This window comes from Jaculus jaculus, chromosome 5 (genome assembly GCF_020740685.1).
Source record: "Jaculus jaculus isolate mJacJac1 chromosome 5, mJacJac1.mat.Y.cur, whole genome shotgun sequence".
Classification (NCBI taxonomy): domain Eukaryota; kingdom Metazoa; phylum Chordata; class Mammalia; order Rodentia; family Dipodidae; genus Jaculus; species Jaculus jaculus.
The window spans coordinates 13,903,656-13,931,542 of record NC_059106.1 but is presented as its reverse complement, the minus strand read 5'-3'; the positions used below and the strand labels follow the sequence as shown (position 1 = coordinate 13,931,542).

Sequence of the window (27,887 nt, the reverse complement as noted above, 5' to 3'; positions counted from 1 at the left end):
GGAATGCGATGGCAGGCTGGGAAGTGCTCTAAATACCCTCTGGCAGATTCACAAACTCACCAAGAATTCCTTTCAATTCAAAGTTCACTTATTCTCCACTCCTCTAGCCCGCAAACCCCAATATACTAACCAAACTACGAATCAAGGAAGCCACCACCCATGACTATCTGCTGCCAAAGACAGGATTAGATGCACAGGTACTAATTTTTAACCTTCTGAATTCCAAATCCTGATGCGGACATGATGTCTCTGCTTTACACAAGGGACACTAAAGCTGCATGCCAAAGGGCATGCACTGTGTAACGGGCGGGGTAAGGTCTCAAGTTCATGCGACCATTTTAGACTCAAGCCATTTACATTTCCTTCCCGACCACTAACAAGTCCCAATTTTACCAAATAAACATAAACAAGAAAAGACAATGGATAGTGGCATTCAGGCGTGGTGGCGCACGCCTTTAATCCCAGCACATGGGAGGCAGAGGTAGGAGGATCACCTTAAGTTCAAGGTCACCCTGAGACTACATAGTGAATTCCAAGTCAGCCTGGTCTAAAGTAAGACTCTACTTTGAAAAACCAAAGGAAAAAGAAAAGATACTGACATTAAACCTGCAGGGATGTATAAAACGATAATTCTAGAGTTCATTTTGTGTTTTCTTTCAACATTTTTATTTGGAAATTTAATATATGGACGTACTGCAATTTGATTGTATTCCTGTCTCACTGCCCTCATTTGTCCCCTTTCCCCCCACCTCAATTCCACTGGGGACCCTCCTCTTTCCAAGTGGTCCTTCCTCTGTTTTGTTGTCTCATTTCTTGTCTCTTCCTTCGTCCATGTCAAAACGTTGATGGGCTCAGAACAGTGCGGGTCTTGTGGGGTGTCAATCACTGTGAGGTCATCATGATGGATGACAGTGTCCCAAGGGGCTCCTCCCACTCTGTGGCTCTTACATCTCTTTACCCCCCTTTTCCACAATGTTCCCTGAGCCTGGGAGAACACAGATGACAGTGATGTCTCACTTAGTGTTGAGCTCTCAACAGCCTTTTTTTTTTTTCAGCTTTGATGAGTTTTCAGTCGCCTCAGTATCAACCCTCCCCCATCGCCAGAGTAGCTCCTCTGGCTAGCAGTGAGAGAAACACCAATATTCCTTCTGCAATGACCTCGACAATGTCCCCTGAGCCTAGAAGATGTGATAGAGAAGACCGAGCACGGGGCTCTCTCCTCTCACCTTCAGGAGTCTTGGGTCTCTGGGTCTCCCCAACCACACTGCCATCTGGCAAAAGAAGCTTCTCCAACCAAAAGTGAGAACAGCACTGATCAATAGGCACATACATCCACTTTTTTGAGAGCAACAGACAGAGAGAAAGAGGCAGAGAGAGAGAATGGGTGCACCAGGGCCTCCAGATGCATGTGACCCCTTGTGCATCTGGTTTATGTGGGTCAGGGGGAATCAAGCCTCGAACCAGGGTCCTTACACTTCACAGGCAAGCGCTTAACCGCTAAGCCATCTCTCCAGCCCCTACATCCACTTTTACAAGGCAATGTGATGGGCTTAGCCTATCAATTTAGCCAAAGAACAATGGCAGCTTCCTCTAGGAACCGTGTCCTTCCAAACCATGGGCTTCTGACTTGGTTCTCAGTACTCAGCATGGATTCCCTCCCATTGAGGGTTTCTCAAATCCAATCAGAGAGCAGTTGTTTCCCTCATAACTTATGTGCCACACACAACATGTCTAGAGTTCATATTTGAAAGCTAGAAAGCTCCCAGGCGTGGTGGCACACACCTTTAATGCCAGCACTTGGGAGGCAGAGGCAGGAGGATTGCCATGAGTTCGAGGCCACCCTGAGACTACATAGTGAATTCCAGGACAGCCTGAGTTACAGTGAGATACAAACAAACAAAAAACTAAAAAGTGATTCATTCACAAATACAACATTCATTTGCATTGTGACTCTCCGACCCACATCAGTCACTGGGTTTCAGGCTCTGTCTCAGTTACATGAAGCTGTAACAAAACCTAAAAGCAAACTAATCTACGCCAAATGAGAAAGGGATAACAAGAACAACAAAACCCCTGGGCTGGGGAGATGGCTTAGTAGTTAAAGGCACTTGCTTACAAACCCTAGCAGCTTGGGTTCAATTCCCCAGCACCCACATAAAGTCAGACACACAAATTGGCACAGGCATATTTGGAGTTCATTTGTAGTGGTGGACTCATTCATATTCATTCTCATTCTCCCTTCCCCCTGCCCATCTCTGTTTTCAAATAAATTAATTAAAATATGTTTAAAAAGAACAAAACTCCTACATTCTACAAGAACAATAACTGATTTATGTAGAAACAGCTGCTTTCGTGGGCAACACTGGTCCAGTTTGGACTCTGTCTGAGTAGGCTATTGGAAAGCCACAAACAGCTCTGGGGAAGAAGACTGTTTTATAGTGCACCTGGTGGGCAAAGGACCTCAGTGGTAAGAGGAAGAACACAGGGGAGAGAAGACCGAAGCAAGTGCCTTCCATTGCAGCATGCAGCAGAGTGAGCCTGGGGCGAAAGTACCAGTGGGTTCTAGAGTTCATTTTGTGTTTTCTTTCAACATTTTTACTTGGAAAAAAAAAGAAACACCATGTGCTCTGGCCTTGGTGGGACTAGAAACTGGAATTCATTGTTGGTTTGAGAAGATGATAAATAATTTTATTTTGGTATAACCTACCTATTCCCACAAAAGTTTCTTTTCCTGAAAATCGTTTCAAATGGATTTTTAGCAAAGATTTTTTTTGTCCTTTTCAAAGAATCTGAATGAAATTACTTAAAGATATTTACTGTGAGGCAGATTGGAGTTCTTTAAGTAGTTTCTGTGTCTTTTTTTTTAAATACTTATTTACTCGAGAATATGGATGAAACGGGGCTGCTTGCTGCTGCAAACAAACTGCAGATACCTGCACCACTTTGAGCTTCTGGCTTTATGTGGGTACTGAGGAACTGGACCTGGGCCAGCAGGCTTTGCAAGCAAGTCCCTTTAATGACGGTGCAACCTCCCCAGCTCCCTGCTATGCCTTATATGTTCAAATGGATGGAGTTATCAAGTGGGAAAGCAGTGGTGATCAAGGCACTATGGTGATGAAGGCACTGCGTTTAAGGGTGGAGCCGAGTATGCCGTGCACCTGGCTGGAGCCTGGGACACCGTGCAGAAGAGAGGACAGTCTTTTGGGTTCCCAGAAAGAACACGAAGGGTAGACCCAGAGGTTCCTTGGGCTCCCCGTAGCTCTGGAAAGCTGCCCTCCCTCCAGTTTGTCTCTCTTGTGATCAACAGTATGCATTTCCCTGTCAGCTGGCCACAAAGGAGAAAAAAAAAAAAAAGAATAGAGCTTGTGGCCATGACACGGAGCAAAGCTAAATAGGTCATTTGCAGATGGAACCTCTGACCTTGACCTCATTAGCACCCAGGCAGCGGCCAACCAAAAAGATCAGAGGTGAATGGCTCCAGCCCAGACAGCAAGCGCTACACACGTCTTCCAAAGGAATTCATCAAGACGCATGCTTAGCGCCAGGTGCGTAGGGCACTGGGCAGAATATCTTAACACACAGTCATGGGCTACATAAGAGTTAAAAAAACAAGAGCCAGGGCTGGAGAGATGGCTTAGCGGTTAAGCGCTTGCCTGTGAAGCCTAAGGACCCCGGTTCGAGGCTCGGTTCCCCAGGTCCCACGTTAGCCAGATGCACAAGGGGGCGCACGCGTCTGGAGTTCGTTTGCAGAGGCTGGAAGCCCTGGCGCGCCCATTCTCTCTCTCCCTCTATCTGTCTTTCTCTCTGTGTCTGTCGCTCTCAAATAAATTCTCTCTCTCCCTCTATCTGTCTTTCTCTCTGTGTCTGTCGCTCTCAAATAAATAAATAAATAAAAATTTAAAAAAAAAACAAGAGCCAGCACCGCTGTGAATCCTTTGGTAATATCCTTGTGGTAACTTGCCCCCATTACACACAAAATGACCCAATATCAGCCATTTCTTATATCTGGTATACTTGATATTGATTTAACTCCATATATCTAACACTAGCTTACATATATGTAACTTAAATATATGCATTATAATTGATATTAAGTTATGTTAACATACTAGTATTTCATCGTTAACCATTAGTCATCAGCAGTCACTCATAACCGTGTATATTAAATAATAACTAAAGCTAGATTAATAAGTTAATATTAGTAACTTAATGAATTATAAGTAGCGATATTGTCAACAAATAATGATGTAGCTCACAACAAAACACACGATGTCCTCACCATCATTGATTTGGCCTTTTTTTTCTTTTGAGATAAGCCCAACAGACTGGCCTTTTTTTCTCATTAAATGAGAGGTAGAGCGAGAACAAGAGACAAGAGAGAAAGAGAGAGAGAGAAAACTGGTGTGCCAGGGCCTCCAGCCACTGTAACCGAACTCCAGATGCATGTGCCACCTTGTGCACATATACAACCTTACGCAAGCATCACCTTGTGTGTCTGGCTTACGTGGGATCTTGGAAGTTGAACATGGATCCTTAGGTTTCGCTGGCAAGTGCCTTAACCACTAAGCTATCTCTCCAGCCCAACACTGATTTTTCAAAGGCTTTAATAATCTGAAAAGTGAATGAGTATTTCTTTCTTTCTACTAATTTTTAGTTCATATCCTAATAAAAAAATCTTTGAAAAACAAAGGATTGCTCAGGTAGGATTTAGCAAAATGTATGTTTGAAAATACATTATAATCAAAGCATAAACTAAAAAATTTAAAAAGCCTGGTGGGTGGCACACACCTTTAATCTCATCACTTGGGAGGCAGAGGTAAGCAGACAGCTCTGAGTACAAAGCCAGCCTGAGACTACAAAGTGAGTACCAGGTAAGCCTGGGCTAGAGCAAGACCCTACCTCAGTAAACAAACAAACAAACAAAAAGGCTGGGGAGATGGCTTAGCAGTTAAGGTATTTGCCTGGGAAGCTGAAGGACCCAGGTTCGATTCCCCAGGCCCTATATAAGCCAGATGCACAAGGGGCACATGTGTCTGGAGTTCATTTGCAGTGGCTTGAAGGCCCTGGCAAGCCCATTCTCTATCTCTCTCTATCTGCCTCTTTCTCTCTCTCTGAAATAAAATTTTAATTTTTTAAAAAGAAAGAAAGCGAAGAAAGAAAATTCATTATATATATTAGGCGGGAGAGATGGTTCATTGGGTAAAGGTGCTTGCCAGCAAAGCCTCCCAGGTCTGGCTTCAGTCCCCTAGTACCTACATATAGCCAGATGCACAAAGTGGCACATGCATCTGGAATTCATTCGCAGTGGCAGGAGGCCCTGGCACACCCACATTTTCTCTCAAATAAATAAATAAGTAAATGTATTATTTTTTAACAAAAGAAAAGACATTATATAGTTGGAAGACTCAATGACCATAAAAGAAACAATGGGAAAAATAAATGAACAGTAAATAACATGAGGTTCTGGAATAGGGTCCATGTCTCCTATCTGACATCTAGGCTTATCCTAACCTGCTTCCTATAAGCCTAAGGTCACATATACTGACAAAAATCTAATACAAGAAAGATTACCACTTGCATTCTACAGGTCTTCATTAGATGTCCTCTGAAAACATCCCCAAACTTCCCAGTTGTATCAACTGACATTCCACACTTAAGATGTAATTGGTCTCAAATAGCTGGCAGCTCACTGTAAATATTTCTTCAACAGACAACGTTTAGGTCTAATGTTATGATTAATATATAACAAAGCACTTTCTTTAAACAAGAAGTAAATAGTCAAGACATAAAACAAACCGGAATGGAGCATGTTGCTAGCTGACGTGGACTGTTACTGCTGGCGGTCGCTTTCCACCTCAGTGGTAGAACTGGGAGTTTCTTAGAACAATAGGGTTACCCTTTCTAGTTCTTGATCATTGAATAAATAACTGCGCAGTTTCAGTTTGGTTCTGGGACAAGAAGTTCTCACAATTTTTCCCTGATCCCACACAGTGTGATGATCGGCACGCAATGCCAGGGGTCTCAAGTTGTTCAACTCGAGTGAGACACAGGAAGCATTTTTAATCTATGAAGTCACTGTTTTAGTAAGACAAGCATCACCAAGTTAACATTCCTTAAGGTGACATAAGGAACCAGGGGAAAAAAGATGAAAAATGAGTGGAAAATCAAAAGAATCTTAGGAGCATTAATTTTTAATGGTGCTGGTTCAAGCAGGTGTTAAGACAAACTGTCTGACCATATTGTTCATTCTTCAGTAAGTCTTGTCTCTTCTAAAACTTTTCATGATTGGTTGTGAAACACACAGCTCACACAATATATTGATTAGTTTACCTCATTTTAAATAAATATTTTATTTACGTATTTGTGAGAGAGATAGACAGATAGAGAGAATGGGCACACCGAGGTCTTTAGCCACTGCAAATGACCTCCAAATGCACGTGCCACTTTGTGCATCTGGCTTTCGTGGGTCCTGGGGAATCGAATGGAGGTCCACAGGCTGCGCAGGCAAGTGAATTAACCACTATGCAATCTCTCCAGTCCTACTTCACCTGTATTTTTGGGAGGGGGTGATTTTGCAAAAGTTCAGGCTGACCTGGAATTCACTATGTACTCTCAGGAGTACACGGTGATCCTCCTACCTCTGCCTGCAGAGTACTGAGTACTGGGATTAAAGGCGTGTGCCACCACACCTGGCTCTTCACCTCATTTTTATGAGATCCTAAGTATCTCATTAATATGACTGAATGATTACAAGTTATCAAGAAAGGCCTGAAATGGATGATATTTTCTAAATCCTCTGGAACTATTTGTTGACAAGTGGACAAGTACTACTTAGGGCTATTTGTAAAACTGCCTGGACGTGGGCTCAGGAGGTGGAGTTAAGAGGATCTATGAGTTCGAGGCTACCCTGAGAACTACACAGTGAATTCCAGTTGGGCTACAGCAAGACTCTACCTCGAAAAACTACACACACACACACATACACACACAAAGTAAAATTTACAATGGGTTAGAACTTCATTCCATCATCATCATAGATGTCTAATGTTCTAGTTAAAGATCCAAACAATAAGAGTAGTAAACTTTAAAAACATATTTTTACTTATTTGAGACAGAAAGGGAGGGAGAAGCACCAGGTTGCAGACGAACTCTAGACGCCACGCTGCACATCTGCCCACCTGGCTTTACGTGAGCGCTGCGGATTGAACCAGGGGCAGTAGACGGTGTAAGAAAGTGCCTTGAATCCCTGAGCCATCTTCCCAGCCCCTCTGTTAAACATTTCACATATTAGTTGTGTCTTTTTACTTTAAAATAGCTTTACAATAAAAAGGCAAATTTTTACAAATATGTGAAGGTGCAAATGAGTTCTTGCAATTTTCTAAATACAAAAATCATGTAAAGTTATTTCAAAAGCAAACATTGCAAAACCCAGTGCTTAACCTGAAAAAGTACCCAGTGACCACACTGGGCCAAGAGATAACCAGCAGTGAGCAACAGTTGGTTGCTATTTCTCCACTTCTCCCCATGCAGACACCAGCTTTCAAACATTTTCTTCCTTCCTCTCTTTGAAGTGAACCTTGGTAATTGTTCATAACAGTACTGAACATGCCCAAGAAACCAGCTTTGTGGGCTGGAGAGATGGCTTAGCGGTTAAGCGCTTGCCTGTGAAGCCTAAGGACGCTGGTTCGCGGCTCGATTCTCCAGCACCCACGTTAGCCAGATGCACAAGGGGGCGCACGCGTCTGGAGCTCATTTGCAGTGGCTGAAGCCCTGGCGTGCCCATTCTCTCTCTCTGCCTCTTTCTCTCTCTGTCTGTCACTCTCAAATAAATAAATAAAAATGAACAAAAAAATTTTAAAAAGAAACCAGCTTTATTAGATAAGCTACAAAGAAATAATTAGAGCCAGGCATGGTAGTGCCCTTGGGAGGCAGAAGTAGGAGGAGCGCCGTGAGTTCGAGGCCACCCAGAGACTGCATAGTGAATTCCAGGTCAGCCTGGGCTAGAGACTCCACCTCATAAAACCAAAAAAAAAAAAAAAAAAAGGAAAAGAAAGAAAGAAGGAATAATAACAGGAACTGAAGAAAGTTAAGTCTGATAATAAATCTTGCTGTTCCTAATCACAGTATCTATAGAAAAGTCATTAGAAAATTCATTTACTTACAGAAAAGCACATTAAGCAATACACTCCAACTCAAGATAACCAAGGCTTTAGTTGTGTGTGTTGGTGGGGGGATTGTGTTTTGTCTTTATTGGGCATAGCAAAGCATTGGAGAGTGGATCTTTCCCTCCCTGGCTTCTGGGTAAAACAAGTGAGGGTCCCTCAGCGTTCCTCAGGCCAGCAGGCCCTGGAAGCAAGGCGCATTACTAAAAACCTCCAGAAGGAGATAACCTTTCCCGCCCAAAAGGTGCAAAACAACATGTGCTGAGAACCCAGAGAAACAGCAGCCAGGGCTCAGAAGCAGCCCAGGGGATTTCAGAGATAAAGTCTCCGCTTATCAAAATAAAACCCACAACAGAACAATTGTTTCACTCCAAGGCAGTGTTCTAAACTCTCTCTAGATTAATTACCCTCAAGTCTTGCCAAGCTCATTAATACCGAAGCTGGCGTCCTACCATGCTCCCTGTTTACCATTCTTCTAAGCTGGGTTGGGGGGGGGGTTCTCCCAGGAAAGACAGGGAGGACCTGCACACCACCAACTCCCAAGCTTCCTTTTCCAAAAAGGGATTTATCTCCCCATTTTATCATTAAAAGCAGGCTTTGAGTACCTTTACATATTTGCCTTTATTTGCTGGGTGTGGAGGCACATGCCTTTTAGTCCCAGCACTCCCTGGGAAGCTGAGGTAGGAGGATCACCATGAGTCTGAGGCCAGCCTGGTGCTACAGGGTAAGTTACAGGTCAGCCGGGGCCAGAGGCAGACCCTAGAAAAAGCCCCCTCCCTCCCCCCCCCCAAAAAAGCGTATTTTCCTGTTTTAAATTGGCCCTTATCTGTCTGCTTGTGTATCTCATATAGCCAGTCCCATTTCAGAGCCACGGAGCCACGCACAGCAAGCCACTGGGACCTGTGACCTCTCGGAGGAGTTCACAGGGGACTGGACTCTAAGAAGTCGGTCAAGCCCTCTAGAGTGTGGCAGTGCAGTTCCAAGTAGCTGGAAAGCCAAACTTTTTTGTTTGTTTGTTTTTTTCCTGTGAAAGAGGTTTCTCCCACCCACCTTCTCCCCCTAAATCTCTAGGGCCTGCCTAGGGATGGAACTCCCACTCTGAGCCGTTCTGAAGCAGGAAGACCCGATTGATTAAAGGCCTCTGTTCAACAAATATTTGCTTGCCCACTCCAGGGGACATGCTGTCCACCCACAGTAACATGGACAGCCCTTCAGAAGGCTTGCTCAGATGCTGATGAAGAATTAGACCCAGTTGGACATGGTGGCACCCGCAGGCCTCTAGTCCCAAGACTTGGGAGGCAGAGGTAGGAGGATCACTGCGAGTTCCCAGGCCATCCTGAGATGGTCACTACCTCAGAATAAATTTTTTTTAAATTAATTTATTTATTTGAGAGCGTCAGACACAGAGAGAAAGACAGATAGAGGGGGAGAGAGAGAATGGGCGTGCCAGGGCTTCCAGCCTCTGCAAACGAACTCCAGACGCGTGCGCCCCCTTGTGCATCTGGCTAACGTGGGACCTGGGGAACCGAGCCTCGAACCAGGGTCCTTAGGCTTCACAGGCAAGCGCTTAACTGCTAAGCCATCTCTCCAGCCCAGAATAAAATTTTTTTTAAAAAATGGCTTAGCCCTTAAGGCATTCGCCTGCAAAGCCAAAGGATCCCAGTTCGAATCTCCAGGACCCACATAAGACAGATGCACAAGGGGGCTCATGCATCTGGAGTTGGCAGTGGCTGGAGGCCCAGGCGCGCCCACTCTCCTCCCCCTCCCTCTTTCCCTCTCACTCTCTCAAATAAATAAAGAAAACATATTTTTTAAAAATTTAAAAGAGAAGAAGGAATTAGACCCAATATCAAGATAAACAATTAAATCCAAATCCACAGAACGTGACAGAAAACCAAAGGAAATTCCCGAACTTCCAATTCACATTAAAACCGACACAGCTCCCACGAAACAGAATCTGCACACAATTTCCAGTGTCCTTCCTTTGATAAGTCTCAATGCAGTCATTCTCAAACCACCTGACGTTTTACCTGCACAGCCAGAGACCACTCACTGCCTCCATCCGTCTTCCTCCCGTAGTCCCCTCTTTCCCTCCCTTCCCACCCTCTTTCTACCGGAGCATTTCTAGTAGCCAGAATCTCACCTCTCTCTCTCACTTCTCAAGAATCCCCCATCCTCTAAACCTCACCCCAAATCCCTAGGATGCCTGGTTTGTTTTCGGTTAGTCGGAAAAGACAAAACGACAGAGAAGGGAAACTTGGGAGAAACACACACGAAACTGTCACCAACAGGAAAAGCCTAGGAGTTGTATGGTCCCGCCAAGGCCAGCCACGCAGACTTAAACACAAGGGATGTGGATTCAGGCCGTGACCGTGGAGGGGCATTCCCCAAAGTCCTCGGCTCCGGCAGAGCGTGGATGAGGGGGTACTGGGGCATGGCCAAGGTTGCGCTGGCACAAGAGTTGCCCTTTTTATTTTTTTATTTTTCCTCACTAGTGAAATCACAGCTGCTTTTCTAAACCCCAGAAATCTCCAAGGCGCTGGGCTTCTTTGGACAGTGGCGAGGAGTGAGCGGCTGGCTCCTCGCTGGGTACCTCTGTGGTCGGGACACCCCCCCGGACAAACGCGGTATTTGGGGGTGAAGTGACAGCGATGGGGTGTAACGACCAGGAGCGGGGCTAGCTGAGACCCAGGCTGGAGGGCTCCATCCAGAGCCCACAAATGAGCTGCTTAGCGGATTTACAGCCACTCCCAGGCGGGGCTGGCTCCTTCCCCCCGCCCGCATCTCACCGGCCTTGGGGGCGGGGGGAGGTGCCAGGCTGCCCCGTGGCACGGGCAGGGGACACGACCGCGATTAGCGCCCTAATCCCGGGTCCCGGGCGCGCGGCGCGGTGGGCGCGCCAGGCCCGGGTGGAGACCCGAGCGCGCGCGAGCGGGGGCGCGGCAACTCCCAACGTCCCGCGGCCGGCGGGGCGCGATGCCCGCGGAGGGGGGAGGCGCCGTGGGAACCGGAGATGACGACCCCCGGGAGGCCGGGGCGCGCGACGTGGGAGGGGCCTCCCCCGCGCCCACGGGCGCCCACGGGTGCCCACGCCTGCCGCCGCCCGCCCGCCCCGGGGGGCCCCGCGCCCGGGGAGCCTGGCACCTGAGCCATGGGTGAGGACCCTCGGGGCGCTGCCCCAAGCCCGAGCTGCGAGTGTGGGGTCCGCGGGAAACCGGCGGCGGGGTCGGGCATCACGCTGGGGGGCTCCGGGCTGGACGGACATCCACCCGTTCGGACGAGGGAAGGGACCCGAGCAACGTCCCAGCGGGAGAAGTTGGGGGGCGCGCGCCGGAGGCTGCAGCCGAGGCCCGGCCAGCGCCGTGGGAGCGAGCCGGGGTGGACAGCGGGAGTCACGAGCGCCGGGGACGCCTGGACTTACCGAGCGGCTTCCTCATGGCTCCTCGCCCCGCCGCAGCAGCCGCCGCCGCCGCCGCCGCCGCTCCGGCCGGCCGGGACTCCCGCGAGCCGCCCCTGCCTGCAGCCACCGGGGCCGAGCACGCCCGGAGCGCCGCCGCCGGCCCCGCCCACCGCCAGGGTCGCCCCGCCCACAGCCGGGATGACTCCGCCCACAGCCCAGGATGGCCCCGCCCACAGCCCGGGCCCCCTCCGAGCTCTGGCGGGTGAAGGCTGGGCTTGGACCGACAGCCTTGTGCCCTTGCCTCGTGCCTCAGGGGCCTGACCCAGAGAACTGCCCGGGAGGCACAGGGCATGGCCATCTTTATTCTTTTTTCATCCCTGTCACTTGGGTTTGTCCCCCTGGGCGAATGTCCACACACAGACTGGTACTCAGGAACACACAGAAAAACACATACAGCCACACACTGATGCCCACGTGTATATACCGTCATAGCAGGCACACATAAATGCACAATGATGGCATGAAAAGCAGAAAACAGTGATGGTGACAACAGCCTACTGTTTGGGATTTATTTCCTTTAAAAAAAAAAATAGTGGGGCTCAAGAGATGGGTCAGTGGTTAAAAGTGCTTGCTGGCAAAGTCTGACAGCCTGGGGTTCGATTCCCCAGTACCCACGTAAAGCCAGATGCGCAAAGTGGTGCAAGCGTTTGGAGTTTGTTTATAGTGGTAGGAGGCCCTGGAGTGCCCACACTCTCTGTCTCTCTTTCTCTCTCTCAAATATGTAAGTAAAAATATTTAAAATAATTTAGCTGTTAAAGGCGCTTGCTTACAAAGCCTGGCACCTGGGGTTATATTCCCTAGCACCCGTGTAAAGCCAGATGCCAGATGCACAAAGTGACCCATGCACCTGGAGTTCGTTTGCAGTGGCAAGAGGCTCTGGCACTCCCATACTCTGTTTGCAAGTAAAAATATTTAAAACGCAAAACAGTAGAGTTTTAACTCCAGCCTTGGAGGGAACCCTGTCTTGGGGCAGGCGAGGCCAGCCAGTATGGGGGGGAGCTGCTCACAGGCTGGGAATGTAGGAGGCGCTCTCCTGGAGAGTTCAGCTCTCACTAAACATTTCCATTTCCCGCCTTGCCCCGTGTTCCTCTTTCCACAACAGCAGGGAGGGCATGAAGACCAGCCTGATGCTCAGATCTACTCAGGACAAAACTTCTCAGACTGGAAGGAAGAGAGAGGACAAAAAAAGGTCAAACTTTGATGAAGAGTTGGAGAGAGGCGAGGAGTGGACTGGCTATGTCACGTACACCCAGGCAAAAGAGCCAACCCATGTCCCTATAGAACAGAGTCAGAAAACCATTTAGCAGCTCGGTGCTTCAAACTTAACTTGCGATCCTAACACCCACGAGGACTAGGGATTTTTACACTCTCCCTGTAGCTGAGCCCTGCATGTTCCTCAGAGGAGAGCATGACCTAGTCAGGTGAAAGAGCCACACACTAAGGCAGAAAAGAAAGAACAGTAGACATGGGCTATCTTCTGTCTTACCAGCACTACATCCAAGGAAGCCAGCTGAGGAAGGGGGGGTGGGGAGACAGCACAGCCCGGTGTGGTGACACACGCCTTTGATGCCAGCGCTCAGGAACCAGAGGTAGGAGGATCCCCACGAGTTCAAGGCCAGCCTGTGACTACAGAGTGAATTCCAGCTCAGCCTGGGTTACAGCGAAACCCTACCTCGACAAACAACAATAAAAGCATGATAAAGGGCTCAGAAGGTAAGTAGGCAGCTTTGGTATTTTGCCATTTGCTACATATGGAAGGAACTTCTATTACTCTCAATCTCCTCAGTAACCAAAGGAGTGACATTGGTCACTTCACAAGAGTGTCGTGGGAATTAACTGATACACGGCTTTCTAGCCCTCGGCATGATCCAGGTGCGTAGCAGAGATGCAGAAAACGGTAGCTGCTCTCCCGCCCCCTTGTACTGATAGTACTGTTGTGTCCATAGCCAGCGGGCAACAAGAGGGGTGTCTGGCAGGTGAAGACACAAAACTCCTCTCTGCATCTGGAAAATAGGATGGGGAAAACCTTAAAAAGGAAAATGAACTGGGTATGCGGCACACACCTTTAATCCCAGACTTTGGGAAGCTGAGGTAGGAGGATCCCTGTGAGTTCGGGGCCAGCCTAGGGCTACAGACTGAGTTCCATTCAGCCTGGCTAAAGTGAAACCCTATCTTGGAAAAAAACAAAAAAAAATAATATTTATTTGTTATTTGAGAGACGGGGAGAGGATGGGACAGAGAGAGAGAGCGTGTGTACACCAGGCCCTCTAGCCACTGCAAATGAGCTCCATTTGTCTTTACGTGGGTACTGGGGAATTGAACCTGAGTCCCTAGGATTCGCAGGCAAGTACCATAACTGATAACCATCTCTCCAGCCCATAAATAAATAATTTTTTTTTGATTTTTCAAGGTAGGGTTTCACTGTAGCCCAGGCTGACCTAGAATTTACTATGTAGTCTCAGGGTAGCCTCAAACTCACGGCGATGCTCCTACCTCTGCCTCTCAAGTGCTGGGATTAAAGGTGTGTGTCACCACACCCTGCTATAAATAATTATAAATATTACAAATAAAAAGGAAACACAACTTTCCTGAGGAGCTGGTTGTTAGCAATTGCGTTATTACTTCTTGTCATAAAGGTTGATCCGCCAAAGATGGGCTGCTTCCGTGAGATATGCAATCCTTGTTTCCCCTTCCTCTGCCAACTCATTGAAATAAGTATTGATTATGACACATCCACATGCACCTCTTTTCTAAACACACAATCACAAGTACATATGTATGCATAGGTGTGTAAACTATATAGGCTGTAGGTTACTTATGTCCCCGTGGATTCACTTGTCCATGTCACACACAGGCAGCTAAGTGCTACCTGGAAACAGAGACCATTTGCCAGCTAGTGAATCAGGACTCATCTTCCCACACAGCACAATGTCCATATTGTTGGGTTTCTGGGTCAACCCCACCCAAGTTTTACAGCGTAGCTTAAAGACACAGGGCTGCACGAGGAAGCAACGTTGATGCTAAAGCAAGTAAAAGAAAACTTTAAAAAGTGTTTTAAAATGTTTTAGCTAAAAGATTGATGAGACCAGTTTAGGAGAAAGTAAAGTCACAAGGCCACCTCACAACTTTAAAGAGTTTTGTCCTTTATAGACCATGGCTCGGACCATGACAACCTCCTTTCGTGGCCTTAGCCTTGCCCCTTGCCCCGGCGCTGGCCGACCACTGGCCCTGAAGCTAGCTGTGTTTTCCACCCATGCCTACGGCTACTTGGAATGAATGAGAGTGGGCATGTTCAGGGTGGTATGACTGTAGACCCTAAGGCCGCTGCAGACAGAGAAACAGATCGTAAAGTATGAGGAGAAAAGATGGTGGTGATACGGGGAAGAAGGGCAGAGGTGGAAGATGTGTTTTAACAAACTGAAAACAGAATTACAAGGAGGAAAAGGGGTAAAGCTCGAGGGGGGTGCATGATCGTGATTGAATGATTGTCTGAATCATAGCTTTAACAAAACAGATGAAGGCAAAAGGTACAGGGAAAAATCGCTATGACCCATTTCCACACTAGTCACTAGTCCACAGACAGGGAGGGCATGGTGTTCAGGAGGGGAAAAAAAAAAAAAATATATATATATATATATACACACACACACACACACATATATATATACACACACACATATATATATGTATGTATATATATGTGTATATATATATGTATATATATATGTATATGTATATATATGTATGTATATATTTATATATATATATACACACACACCTAGAGCCAGGCATGGTGGCAGATACCTATAATACCAGCATGTAGGATGTTGAGACAGAATGATCACAAGTTGAAGGCTAGCCTGAATATATATCAAAGACCCTGACACACACACACACACACACATACACACACAGTAATCGAGCTGGGGGTGGTGGCCCACACCTTTAATCTCAACACTCGGGAGGCAGAGGTAGGAGGATTGCCATGAATTCAAGGTTGCCCTGAGACTACATAGTAAATTCCAGGTCAGCCTGGACTAGAGTAAGACCTTACCTTGAAAAAGCAAAAAGCAAAAATTTAACATAAGGCTGGAGAGATGGCTTAGCAGTTAAGGTGCTTGCCTGCAAAGCTAAAGGACCCAGGTTTGATTCCCCAAGACCCACGTAAGTTAGATGCACAAGGAGGCGCACTCGTCTGGAGTTTGTTCGCAGTGTCTGGAGGCCCTGGCATGCCCATTCTCTCTCTCTCTCCTACTCTTCTATTTTCTCTCAAATAAATAAATAAAACTAAAATATTTGTTAAAAAGTAAATGTAATCAATTTGTAAAACTATAAAAAATAAGTATAGGCTGAGTATGATGCCTTTAATCCCAGTACTTGGAGGCTAAGGTAGGAGGATCACCATAAATTCAAGGAGAGCCTAGACTACAGTGTGAGTTCTTGGTCAGGTTGGGCTTCAGGGAGATACTCCTTTGAAAAAAAAAACCCAAACTAGTAAATATATAACATAAAATATACATATGTGTGTGTGTGTGTATGTGTGTATACATATATCCTCATGCAGTCTATGTATACATGTATTCTACATACATGCATATATGTATACTTGGGGTTATAGCTTTATACAAGAGCATTTCTTCGCAATACAGGTCTTGGCGATTCAAAACATACATACACACATATGTATATGTACGTTTTTACATTTTATTTATTTATTTCCAAGGAGAGAAAGAGAGAATGAGTGCTCCAGGGCCTCCAGCCACTACAAATGAACTATAGACGCATGCGCCACTTTGTGCATCTGTCTTTACGTGGGTATTAGGGAGTCAAACCTGGGTTGTTAGGCTTTGCAGGCAAGTGCCTTAACTGCTTAGCTGTCTTTCCAGCCCCTGTATTTGGTGCTTGGCTGGAAGAGGAATGGCATGCCTTCTCCTACGCCCAATCTCCTAGTTGCCACCCATGTTCCTAGAACTTCAGTCCCTTTCTTTGGTGTACTCATTATTGGGAGAGTAAAACATGGGAAAAGATACCTAGCGTTTATACAATGTAACATTATAAAATATGATGGAAAACAACTTGAGCTCCGTGGCGTTAGAAACCTGGCACGGCCCCAGAACATATGCTGAGATCCAGCCCGGATGCCCACTGTCCCCGCCTTCCTCTGAATCCTGGACAAGGGAGTTCACAGACTCAGGAAGGAACTTGGATTATTGAGTCATGGGGCAGATGTGTGATGTCCAGAGAAAGAATGCTTAAGAGCCTGCTTAAGGAAATTAAAAAAAAAAAAAAAGGCAAAACCTTGTTTCTTTAACTCAATCCTTTTAAGGACTGAGTCAATGTGCCATCCCTCCCCTCTCCTTCCTTCAGAGCTTTGCTCTATAACTTTAAAGTTTCTTTTGCTAATTTAGATATTCTTTGATTTTTTTTCCCCCTTCATCTGAAAAAGACTTCCAGTTGATATGTTAAAAAAAAGATGCAGGGGCTGGAGAGATGGTTTAGCGGTTAAGCACTTGCCTGTGAAGCCTAAGGACCCCGGTTCGAGGCTCGATTCTCCAGGACCCACGTTAGCCAGATGCACAAGGGGGCGCACGCATCTGGAATTCGTCTGCAGTGGCTGAAGGCCCTGGCGCACCCATTCTCTCTCTCTCTCCCTCTCTGTCTCTTTCTCTGTCTGTCACTCAAATAAATAAATAAAAATAAACCAAAAAACAAAATTAAAAAAAAAAAGATGCAGGTTTGCACAAGGTGGCACATGTGTCTGGAGTTTGTTTGCAGTGACTGGAGGCCCTTGTGTACCAGTTCTCTCTCTCTCTCTTTCTCTCTCTCCCTCCTTTGCTCCATGCCTCTTTCTCTCACTGTCAAATAAATAAGTAAATAAACAAATGTTTTTAAAAAGATATTTTTTAAAAAAGATGCATGTTCTTTATTTGGGCAGCAGGTCACTGAGAAATCCATCTGGGGATGAGCTGGAAGCTTCCTTACTGTTGACTAGCTGTCAGGATGCTGGAAAGAGCTATGCAGCTTTTGGGAGGAGAAAAGTCATCAATGGTCCCAACCAGCAGTGGCTCCTGCAGGTTTTATGGCTGGCCAGTCAGGCCAAATGTACCAACTGGTGCAATGGAGGCATGTGTGTCTTGAGGAAAACCAATTGATCTCTCACTGGACTTGAGCCCTGCTCCATGGGAGGGAACTTATATCTAGTACTGAAAACCTAGTCAAGAGCCTATAGCTGGGCAGGTCATAAGCCCTAAAGGGGAAACTACTACTGTCGTCTGACTAAATGGACATACTGTGCCCACCAAACTGCCCTCTAACCACGTATGTTTATGCCCATATGTTAATGCGACTCTCACTTTTGGTTAGAGAAGCTTCTCTTTTCAGATGGCAGTGACCACTAGGGTAACTCAAAAATGGCCAAAGTGCTGAGAAGTGACAGTGGAGTGTCTCACTGAGTGAGACGTCTCTATCATACCTTCCAAGACTCAGAGACCATCGCGGAAGAGATTGCAGAAAGACGTAAGAGCCACAGGAAGGGGAGGAGTGCTTACAATGCTGTCTTCCAGATACAAAGTGGCCTTGGTATTCATGGCCTCACAGTGGCTGATGCTGCCTACGCAAGACCAGCGTACTAGGAGGACAAAAATGATGACATCAAAATAGAAGAGAGACTAGCTGGGAAGAAGGGATTCAGTGGGGGGATATTTAGGAGGTGGAAGAGGGGAGTGGAGGAGGGGATTATGATCATGGTATATTGTGTATATGTACGGAAGTCACCAATGCAAACTTAAAAAGTCAAAAGAGAAAGAAAGAAAGAATGTTTGTCAAGAGCATAACAGAATGATTAATTCTTAATACACACTCGAAACACAGAAGCCATCGATCCTGTGTAAGGACAGAGGAACATAGTAATATCCTTCAGGAATCAATCCTATTTGTTTTATTTTGTTTTCTATTTGATTTTCTTTCTTTCTTTTTTTTTGAGGCAGGCTCTCATTCTAGCCCCAGCTGACCTGGAACTCACTCTGTAGTCCCAGGCTGGCCTCGAATTTACAGTGATCCTCCTACCTTTTCTGCCTCCCAAGTGCTGAGATTAAAGGTGTGCACCACCACACCTGGCTCGATTGTTTTACAACTTACACTTGACACTGAAACAAAATTTGTAAGCCCAGGGGCTAAGGTAAAGGTAAGCATTTTCAAATATGTATCTTTACTCCAAGGAAATTGAACCTGCATACGAAACAAAAAGTTGGGGCTAGAGAAATGTCTCAATGGTTAAAGGCACTTGCTTGCAAAGCCTGATGTTCCAGGTTCAAATCCCCAGCACCCAGGCAGAGCCAGATGCACAAAGTGGTGCGTGCATTTGGAGTTGATTTGCAGTGGCAAAAGGTCCTGACATCCCCTATTCAGTTTCTTTCTCTGTATCCCCCTCTCTCTCTTTCTCTGTCTGTCTCTCTCTCTTTCTCTTTCAAATAAATAAATAAAATATATTCTTATAAAGTCATGTTTAAGCCAGGCGTGGTGGTATACACCTTTAATCCCAGCACTCAGGAGGCAGAGGTAGGAGGATTGCTGAGAGTTTGAGGCCAGTCTGAGACTACAGAGTGAATTCCAGGTCAGCCTGAGCTAAAGCAAGACCCTGCCTTGCAAAACCAAATGAGAGAGAGAGAAAAACAAGTCATGTTTAATTCCTGGCTGTTTGGTATTGGCTTTCCCCACATACAGTTCCATATGAACAATGGGAAACAGCTTTGCTGAGTCTCCGAGGCCTGTCACCACCACCCAGGACTGCTGTTTACTAGTGGTGGACAGGACACTCCAAGCATCCCCCGGCCAGACCGCTGCAGTTTCTTGCCAGATCCATAAGGACAACTGCTGTGGGGTGATCTCTCCAGAGATGGCGGGCCGGGCTGGTGTCACATGAGGACAGAGAAATACTGTCATGGCTTCCAGTGGGCCCAAGGATCTAGAGATAGGTACCCCTGGCCTGCCTCTACACAATCACACACCAACTAATCAAGTATCAATCAGAGTGAGCCTAGTATTTTTCACTTATTTTGAGAGAGAGAAAGCCAGAGAGAGAGAGAGAGAGAGAGAGAGAGAGAGAGAGAGAGAGAGAGAGAGAGGAATAGAGGCAGAGAGAGGGAGAGAGAGAGAGAGAGAGAGAGAATCGGTGTGCCAGGGCATCCAGCCTCTGCAAACGAACTTCAGACGCATGCACTACCTTGTTTATCTGACTTAAGTGGGTCTTGGGGAATCGAATCTAGGTCCTTTGGCTTTGCAGGCAAGCACCTTAACCACTAAGCCATTTCTCCAGCCAGGTCAGTTTTTTATTAACCCTATGTGATTTTACTTATTTTGACATTTTTACTTCATTATTTATTTTTTTTTAAAAAAATTTCATTTATTATCTGAGAGAGAGAGAGCCAGACAGAAAGAGGCAGACAGAGAGTGAATATAAGCCAGGGCCTCCTTCTACTGCAAATGAACTCCAATGCATGTTCATCCCTCTGTCTCTTGACTGACCCTGAGGTTCCCCTGTGGCCCTTGCCTGGCATGTCACCTGAGTCTTTTCTCTCTGTGACATTAACCTCTTGAGTGTCATCAGTCAGTTACATTCATAATATAAGACCCAGAAGTGGAGATGCAAGAACACATGCCTCCAGGGTGCACAGTCCTGAGTCCGGTGTCCTGGTACAAACACACACACAGCAACAAAAGGTCATTAACTGCAACTGTCACCAGTTAAAGGTACTTGCTTGCAAGGCCTGCCATCCTGGCTACAATTCCCAAGCCACCCATGTGAGCCAGATACAAAAAAAAAAAAAAAAAAAAATTGGCGTAAGTAACAAGAGGCCCTTATGAACCCGTGCATGCACACATATATGCAAATAAACAATAACAAATAAATAAATTTTTTAAGTTCATAAGTCAATAACTAGGCACCAATGGGGTCACCAAAGGAAACTGCGAATGGCCAATACCTTTAGAAAATTTGAGATTCTCGGACTGGAGAGATGGCTCAGCAGTTAAGATGCTTGCCTGTGAAGCCTTACCACCCAGGTTCGATTCCCTAATACCCACATAAAACCAGATGCACAAATAGGCTTATGCATCTGGAGTTCGTTTGCAGTTGCTGGAGGCCTTGGAGTGCCCATTCTGTCAGTCTGTCTTCTATCTCTGTCTGCTTGCGAATAAATAAATAAATAATATTAAGAAAAATAAAATGCCTAGATTTTTAATTCTTTCAATACACTTTAAATCTGCCTGAGATACTATTTTTGTCTTTTCTATGTTCTTCCTTAAGCCCAGCTAGCTACCTTCTTGCCAGCCTCTCACGTGCCTGGGTGGGATGCATGCCAAGCAGACCCCATGCTAGTTGTATGTTCAACAACAACAAAAATATATCAAGTTTTAGCCGGGCGTGGTGGCGCATGCCTTTAATCCAAGCACTCGGGAGGCAGAGGTAGGAGGATTGCTGTGAGTTCAAGGCCACCCTGAAACTACATAATAAATTCCAGGTCAGCCTAGGCTAGAGTGAAAACTACCTTGAGAAAACAAAAAAAAGAAAGAAAAGAGAAAAGAATATATATACACGTATACATATATGTCAAGTTTCCTGTAAGGAAAAAATGGGGGAATGAGAGCAAATAGGGCAGAGAATATGGCTCAGAGGATAAGCGCTCGCTGAGCAACTCTGAATTCAGATCTGTAGACTCCACATAGAAGCCAGAAACTCTACTGGCCTTATGTAATCTTACGGGGCCTGTGGTGAGAAGGGGGACAGAACTCACTGGAAGCTCAGATGCTTACAAACAGCCATGAATGAGAGGTAATACCTCAAATTAGATGAAACATAAGGGCTAATCCAAAAGCTGTACTCTGACTTCCACACGTGCACCATGATACCACACACACACACACACAAACATAATCAAATAAAAAAAATTTTAAAGAGAGAGGGGAGGCCAGGTGTGGTGACGCACACCTTTGATCCCAGCACTTGGGAGGCAGAGGTAGGAGGATTGTTACGAGTTTGAGGCCACCCTGAGACTACATAGTGAATTCCAGGTCAGCTTGGGCTAGAGTGAGACCTACCTCAGAAAAAAGAAATAAAGAAAGAGAGAGAGAGAGAGAGAGAGAGAGAGAGAGAGAGAGAGAGAGGGAGGGAGAGAGAGAGAGAAAGAAAGAAAGAAAGAAAGAAAGAAAGAAAGAAAGAAAGAAAGAAAGAATGAAAGAAAGAGAAAGGAAGGAAGGAAGAAAGGAAGGAAGGAAGAAAGAAGGAAAGAAAGGGAGAAAGCAAGGAAGCAGGAAAGCAGCCAGGCGTGGTGGTGCATGACTTTAATCCCAGCACTCGGGAGTCAGAGGTAGGAGGATTGTCCTGAGTTTGAGGCCATTTTGAGACTACATAATTAATTCCAGGTCAGCCTGGGCCAGGGTGAGACCCTACCTTGAAAAACAAAACAAACAAAAAGAATTTAAAAAAAGAAAAAAAATAAGAAAGAAATTAGAAAGATGGCTCAGCAGTCAAAGGCACTTGCTTGCAAAGCCTTCTGGCCTGTGTCTGATTCCCTAGTTCCCACCTAAAGCTAGATGCACAAAGTGGCTCATGCATCTGGAATTCATTTGCAGTGGCAAGAGCCCTAGGCATCCCCATTCTTTCCCCCTCTATCTCTCTGTTTGCAAGTAAATGATTACAAAATTTAATTATATATGTATATAATTAAAAAGAGAACAGAAAGGATAATTTGCAGTTTATATGTAAGCCGCTGGTCATGTGAAATATGTCTAAGCAGAGATAACAAATCAAAGAAAAAGCAATTTTCATCCACAACAGTGAAAATGTCACAGTGGAGCTGGAGAGATGGCTTAGCGGTTAAGCGCTTGCCTATGAAGCCTAAGGACCCCGGTTCGAGGCTCGGTTCCCCAGGACCCACGTTAGCCAGATGCACAAGGGGACGCACGCGTCTGGAGTTCGTTTGCAGTAGCTAGAGGCCCTGGCGCGCCCATTCTCTCCCTCTCTCTCTCTCTCTCTCTCGCTCTCTCTCTCTCTCTCTCTCTCTCTCTGCCTCTTTCTCTGTCTGTCGCTCTCAAATAAATAACAAAAAAAAAAAATTTTAAATGTCACAGTGACAGTCCACGCTTCCTGTCCTAGCTGGAGCAATGAAGCCCCTGGGCAAGTGCGGCTGTGCCTCCTCCCCTGGGCTCTCCTGTCCCTGCCCTCCAAGCAGCTAGCTCGCAGCTGGCATGTGGACGAAGAGATCTACAGCAACTTCCTCAAGGAAGGACACTTCGAATGTGATTTTTGGGTCACTTGGGAGCAATCTACTCTTCTTAGATTCTTCAAGTAGTGTGTATATTAATTCTTTGGTCTAATGTTGTTGAGTTGTCTTCCCTCTAGTTCTTGATTCCTGGAATGTGAATTAGAACTTTTGCTGAAACCACCAAATACCTAGAGGTGACCATAACTAACTAGGCACAGATGCAATATTAAATTCATTGTGGTCTCTCTTCCTTCTCTACGAGGCATACTTTGAAGCCATAGGACCATAGAACAGATGCCATTCATAAACAAACTACTATCCCTACTTCATTCATGGTTAGGGCCACCCACTTGTCAGTAGGCAACTCTAGATATAGGGTCATGATGGATTTACGTGTTAAAGAGCTAATTAAAATGTAGACTACATCCCAGTTAGTCATTCTTTACAGCTACCCGAGACTGCATGGCTCCAATATATATATATATATATATATATATATATATATATATATATATATATATATATATATATATATATGGTACCATTTCTGTCTTTCCTAATGGATGAAACTGCCAGAGATGGTGATATCTGAAGGCTACGCATCTCGGGTCTCTAAGTGTAAGGCAACTCTAGAATGGTGACAGGGATTTTCAAGCATCTGTCATACAACATTAAGGTCTTAATCTTTATATTTGAGGAAGTAGATTAAAGGTCAATGGCTGAGGGCTGGAGAGATTGCTCAGTGGTTAAGGTGCTTGCCCGCAAAACTTAAGGACCCAGATTCAATTACCCAGTACACACATAAATCCAGATGCCCAAAGGTACATGCATCTGGAGTTTGTTTGCAACAGCTAGAGGCCCTGGCACACCCATACTCCATCTCACTCTTTCTCTCCTTTCAAATAAATTATATCTCATATGTATGTATGTATGTATTTGTTTGCTTGTTTTTCAAGGTAGGGTCTCACTCTAGCCCAGGCTGATCTGGAATTCACTATGTAGTCTCAGGGTGGCCTCAAACTCACGGCGATCCTCCTACCTCTGCCTCCGAGTGCTGGTATTAAAGGCGTGCGCCACCATGCCCTGCTAAAAAAATATTTTTTAAAAAAAACTTATTTAAAGAAAAAAGTCAGGGTTGGAGAGATGACTTAGCGGTTACGGCACTTGCCCATGAAGCCCAAATACCCAGGTTCATCTCCCCAGAAGCCATGTGAGGTGCACATGGTGGTGCACGCGTCTGGAGTTCATTTGCAGTGGCCACAGGCCCTGGCACATCCATTCTCTCTCTCTCTTTCCTTCTCTCTCTCTCTCATAAGTAAATATTTTTAAAAAAAAACTGAAAGCTTAAAAAAAAAGTCACTGACCAAGGTGGAGCTTCATGGTGGAGCCCTTGACATGCATAAAGTACTGTGTTCTACCTCAAGTAGTTATAATAGTAACAGTACCAATAATAATAGAAAAAAAAAATCAAACTCAAAAGATAGTTAAAGGTCTGGGAAGATGGCTCAGCAGTTAAAGGAACTTGCTTGCAAAACCTGCAGGTCAGGGCTACCTATATCAGTTGGATGCAAAAGGTGGCACAAGCCTCTGGCATTTGTTTACAGAGGCAAGAGGTCCTGGCATGCTGCCCCCCCCCACATATGCAAATAAATAAATAAACATGTTTTTTTAAAAGTTAGGTAAGGGGGCTGGAGAGATGGCTTAGCAGTTAAGTGCTTGCCTGTGAAGCCTAAGGACCCCAGTTCGAGGCTCGGTTCCCCAGGTCCCACGTTAGCCAGATGCACAAGGGGGCGCACGCGTCTGGAGTTCGTTTGCAGGGGCTAGAAGCCCTGGCGCGCCCATTCTCTCTCTCTCCCTCTATCTGTCTTTCTCTCTGTGTCTGTTGCTCTCAAATAAATAAATAAATTTTAAAAAATTCTAAAAGTTAGGTAAGGGGCTAGAGAGATGGCTCAGCAGTTAAAGGTACTTGCTTACAAAGCCAGAAGGCCTGAGTTTGATAGCCAACTAAAGCCAGATGCACAAAACGGCTCATGCATCTGGAGTTCATTTGAGTGGAAAGAGACCCTGGTGTGTTCATACTCTCTCTGCCTGCCTCTTTCTCTCTGTCTCAAACAAATAAATAAAAATAATTTTAACAAAGGTAAGCAAATTTCTAAATGTAGATTTTATAAATCATTTTTAAAATATTTATTTGTATTTATTTATTTATTAAAGACAGACAGAGGGGTGGAAGGGAGAGAGAGAGAGAGAGAGTGAGAATGGGCATACCAGGGCCTCTAGCCACTGCAAATGAATTCCAGTCGCATGTACCACCATGTCCATCTGGCTTATGTGGGTCCTGGAGAATCAAACTTGGGTCCCTTAGGCTTCACAGGCAAGTGCCTTAACCGCTAAGCCATTTCTCCAGCCCTAAATGTAGCTTTTAAAGACTAACGTAAGCACAATAAAAGGAATTCCACATACATTAACACAATATTGCTTTGGGAAAATAGAATGTTCTCTTCCTCGTAAAGACAGGTGACCTGAGGCTGACATTCAAAACACTTACCTGCATTTAAAGGCCAGGAAACATCTACTTGGTTTAATTTCCACTGCTACTCAGTAACATGACCTATCTAACCTTCCCGCTTTCCAGGTTACACAATTTATCTTTGCTTCCACTACGTTAGACGCGGTTTCCACCCACGTCTTGATATAAGTGCATGCGCCCCGCAGCACACTGGTGAGCAGGAAGCTTTCCCTCCACACACCACACTGTACACGTATGTCCTCAAGGCAAGAGGCCAGATGACATCCGCCTTTTGCAAGATAAGCAGTTAAGACTAGAAACACCACAGTCTGAATCTGTGAAAGAACGAATCAGTAAACTTATGAATGATTTGGGAGAAAAGAACAGTGGTGATTGGCTATGAACCTAGCAGCTCAGAAATCTGCGTTTTAATTATCTTTGTTTTTAAACAAAATGATTTCATTTATGTATCTGAGAGAGAGACAGACAAGGAGTAAGTGTGGGCATGCCTGGTCCGACTGCTGTGGTAAAGGGACTCCAGATGCATGCACCACTTTGTGCATCTAGCTTTATGTGGTTACTGAGGAACTGAACTCGGCTGTCAGGCAAGTGCTTCTAACCAGTGAGCAATCTCTCCAGCCCAGAAATATGCATTTTTTTAAAGATTTTTATTTATTTATTTGAGAGAGAAAGACAGAGAGCGAAAGAGGCAGATAAAGAGCGAAAGAGAATGGGTGCGCCAGAGCCTCCAGCCACTGCAAACGAACTCCAGACGCGTGCACCCCTTTGTGCATCTGGCTAACGTGGGTCCTGGGGAATCGAGCCTTGAACCAGGGTCCTTAGGCTTCACAGGCAAGCACTCAACAGCTACGCCATCTCTCCAGCCCAGAAATATGCATTTTTAAAAGAAATGCTCAGATTCCAAAGGACGTGAAAGCCACAGCTTGCAGCCAACCGTAGTGAAAGGTCACCACGGGCAGCTGCTCTAATCCCTTGCTGTGCCTGGATAGAACGCCTTCGCCCCCAAGCATGGGCCGCCCTAGAAGGAAAGTGCTTCTGGGCTTCCCTGCTCGCTGCTCAGTGACATAACCCGGAGGGTAAGCATGGGGTCTTGAAGTGAGACAGGTTTGTGCTGGCTCTCCACCATGACACTTAACTGTTTTCTTCACTTGATTTTGCCTTTATTTATATGTATGAGTCAGGGGGAGGGACTAGGCTAGAGCATGGGTGCACCAGGACCTCTTGCTGCTGCAAATCAATGCCAGTTGTAAGCACCACTTTGTGCATCTGGCTTTACATGGGCAATCAAACCCAAGCCAGCAGGCTTTGCAAACAAGTGCCTTTAACCACGGAGCGCTCTCTCCAGCCCTGCTGTTTGCCTTTAGACAAGTCAATTTGGTTCATCCAGCCACTTTTCATTAGGTGACATCAAACCACGGACTTGTTCTGAGGGTTACAGGAGATACTAACAAAAGCACTCAGTACAGAGTCAACATTGCCCATGTATTTTTTTTAACTTTTTTTCCTGTTTTGTTTATTTATTTGAGAGGGACAGACAGAGAGAGAATGAGGCTGATAGAGAGAGAGAGAGAGAGAGAATGGGCGCGCCAGGGCCTCCAGCCACTTCAAACGAACTCCAGACGCGTGCGCCCCCTTGTGCATCTGGCTAACGTGGGACCTGGGGAACCGAGCCTCGAACCGGGGTCCTTAGTCTTCACAGGCGAGCGCTTAACCGCTAAGCCATCTCTCCAGCCCTGCCCATGTATTAACAGTCCTCATGCTGCACCTTGTCCTGTTCATGGCAATACAGGAGAGCAAGACGCATCACCAAGTACTCAACAGAAGCTCCAACTTCTGGGGACTAAATGAAATGTAGGAGAAGAATAAATTTGCTGGAGATATTGACAAAATTTGCTAAGCTCCTCGCTTAGACCTTGACATACATGTACTCATGGCGAGGATAGGACTTTGCCCTTTTCTTCCAAACGGAATGGGAAAGTTCCCAGCAGGCAATGGGCCAAGCTGAAAGTTATGGGACCTTGATCTAAACTCACTGAGAGTTTTAGTGATTGCAAGCTCAAGTAAGCTCTGTGTACCTCGAGCCAAATTCTGTGACCTGTACATCTGGCATTACTAACCTACCTACCCAGGCCTGGCTTCCATTGCTTCTCAGGCTGCATATGCGGTCGGGTCGATTAGACTCTGCACCTACCCCTCCATACACAGGCAGTGGTTGCCAGGATTGGGCAACAGAACCGGTAGCTGGGCTCACCTTCAGTTGCCAGCAGTCCCCAAGATGAAGGTGGGTTTGTAACAGCATTCTAGAAGCCTCCCCGGAGGTGACAGTAGCATACACTATGCACACACACTCAGCCCTTCACCTTGGCCATAGAGGTTCCGTGTGTGACTATTTTCTCATGTGAAAAGCAATATCTCCTTTTGGTCCTTTTGGTTCCCCATGTCAGATGAGGTTTTGCAGGGACCCATTGTTTTAT

At 45.8% G+C, this 27,887-nt stretch overlaps 1 protein-coding gene across 1 annotated transcript in view; it reads right to left on the bottom strand.

The window, feature by feature from the left end:
* Jcad (junctional cadherin 5 associated) overlaps positions 1-11,650 on the bottom strand; it is a 60,131-nt gene extending 48,481 nt beyond the window's left edge. The window contains exon 1 of the mRNA XM_045149480.1: positions 11,584-11,650. The gene's annotated coding sequence lies outside the window, so the exon portion shown is untranslated. The remainder of the gene's footprint in view (positions 1-11,583) is intronic.
* Positions 11,651-27,887: the final 16,237 nt, after the last annotated feature.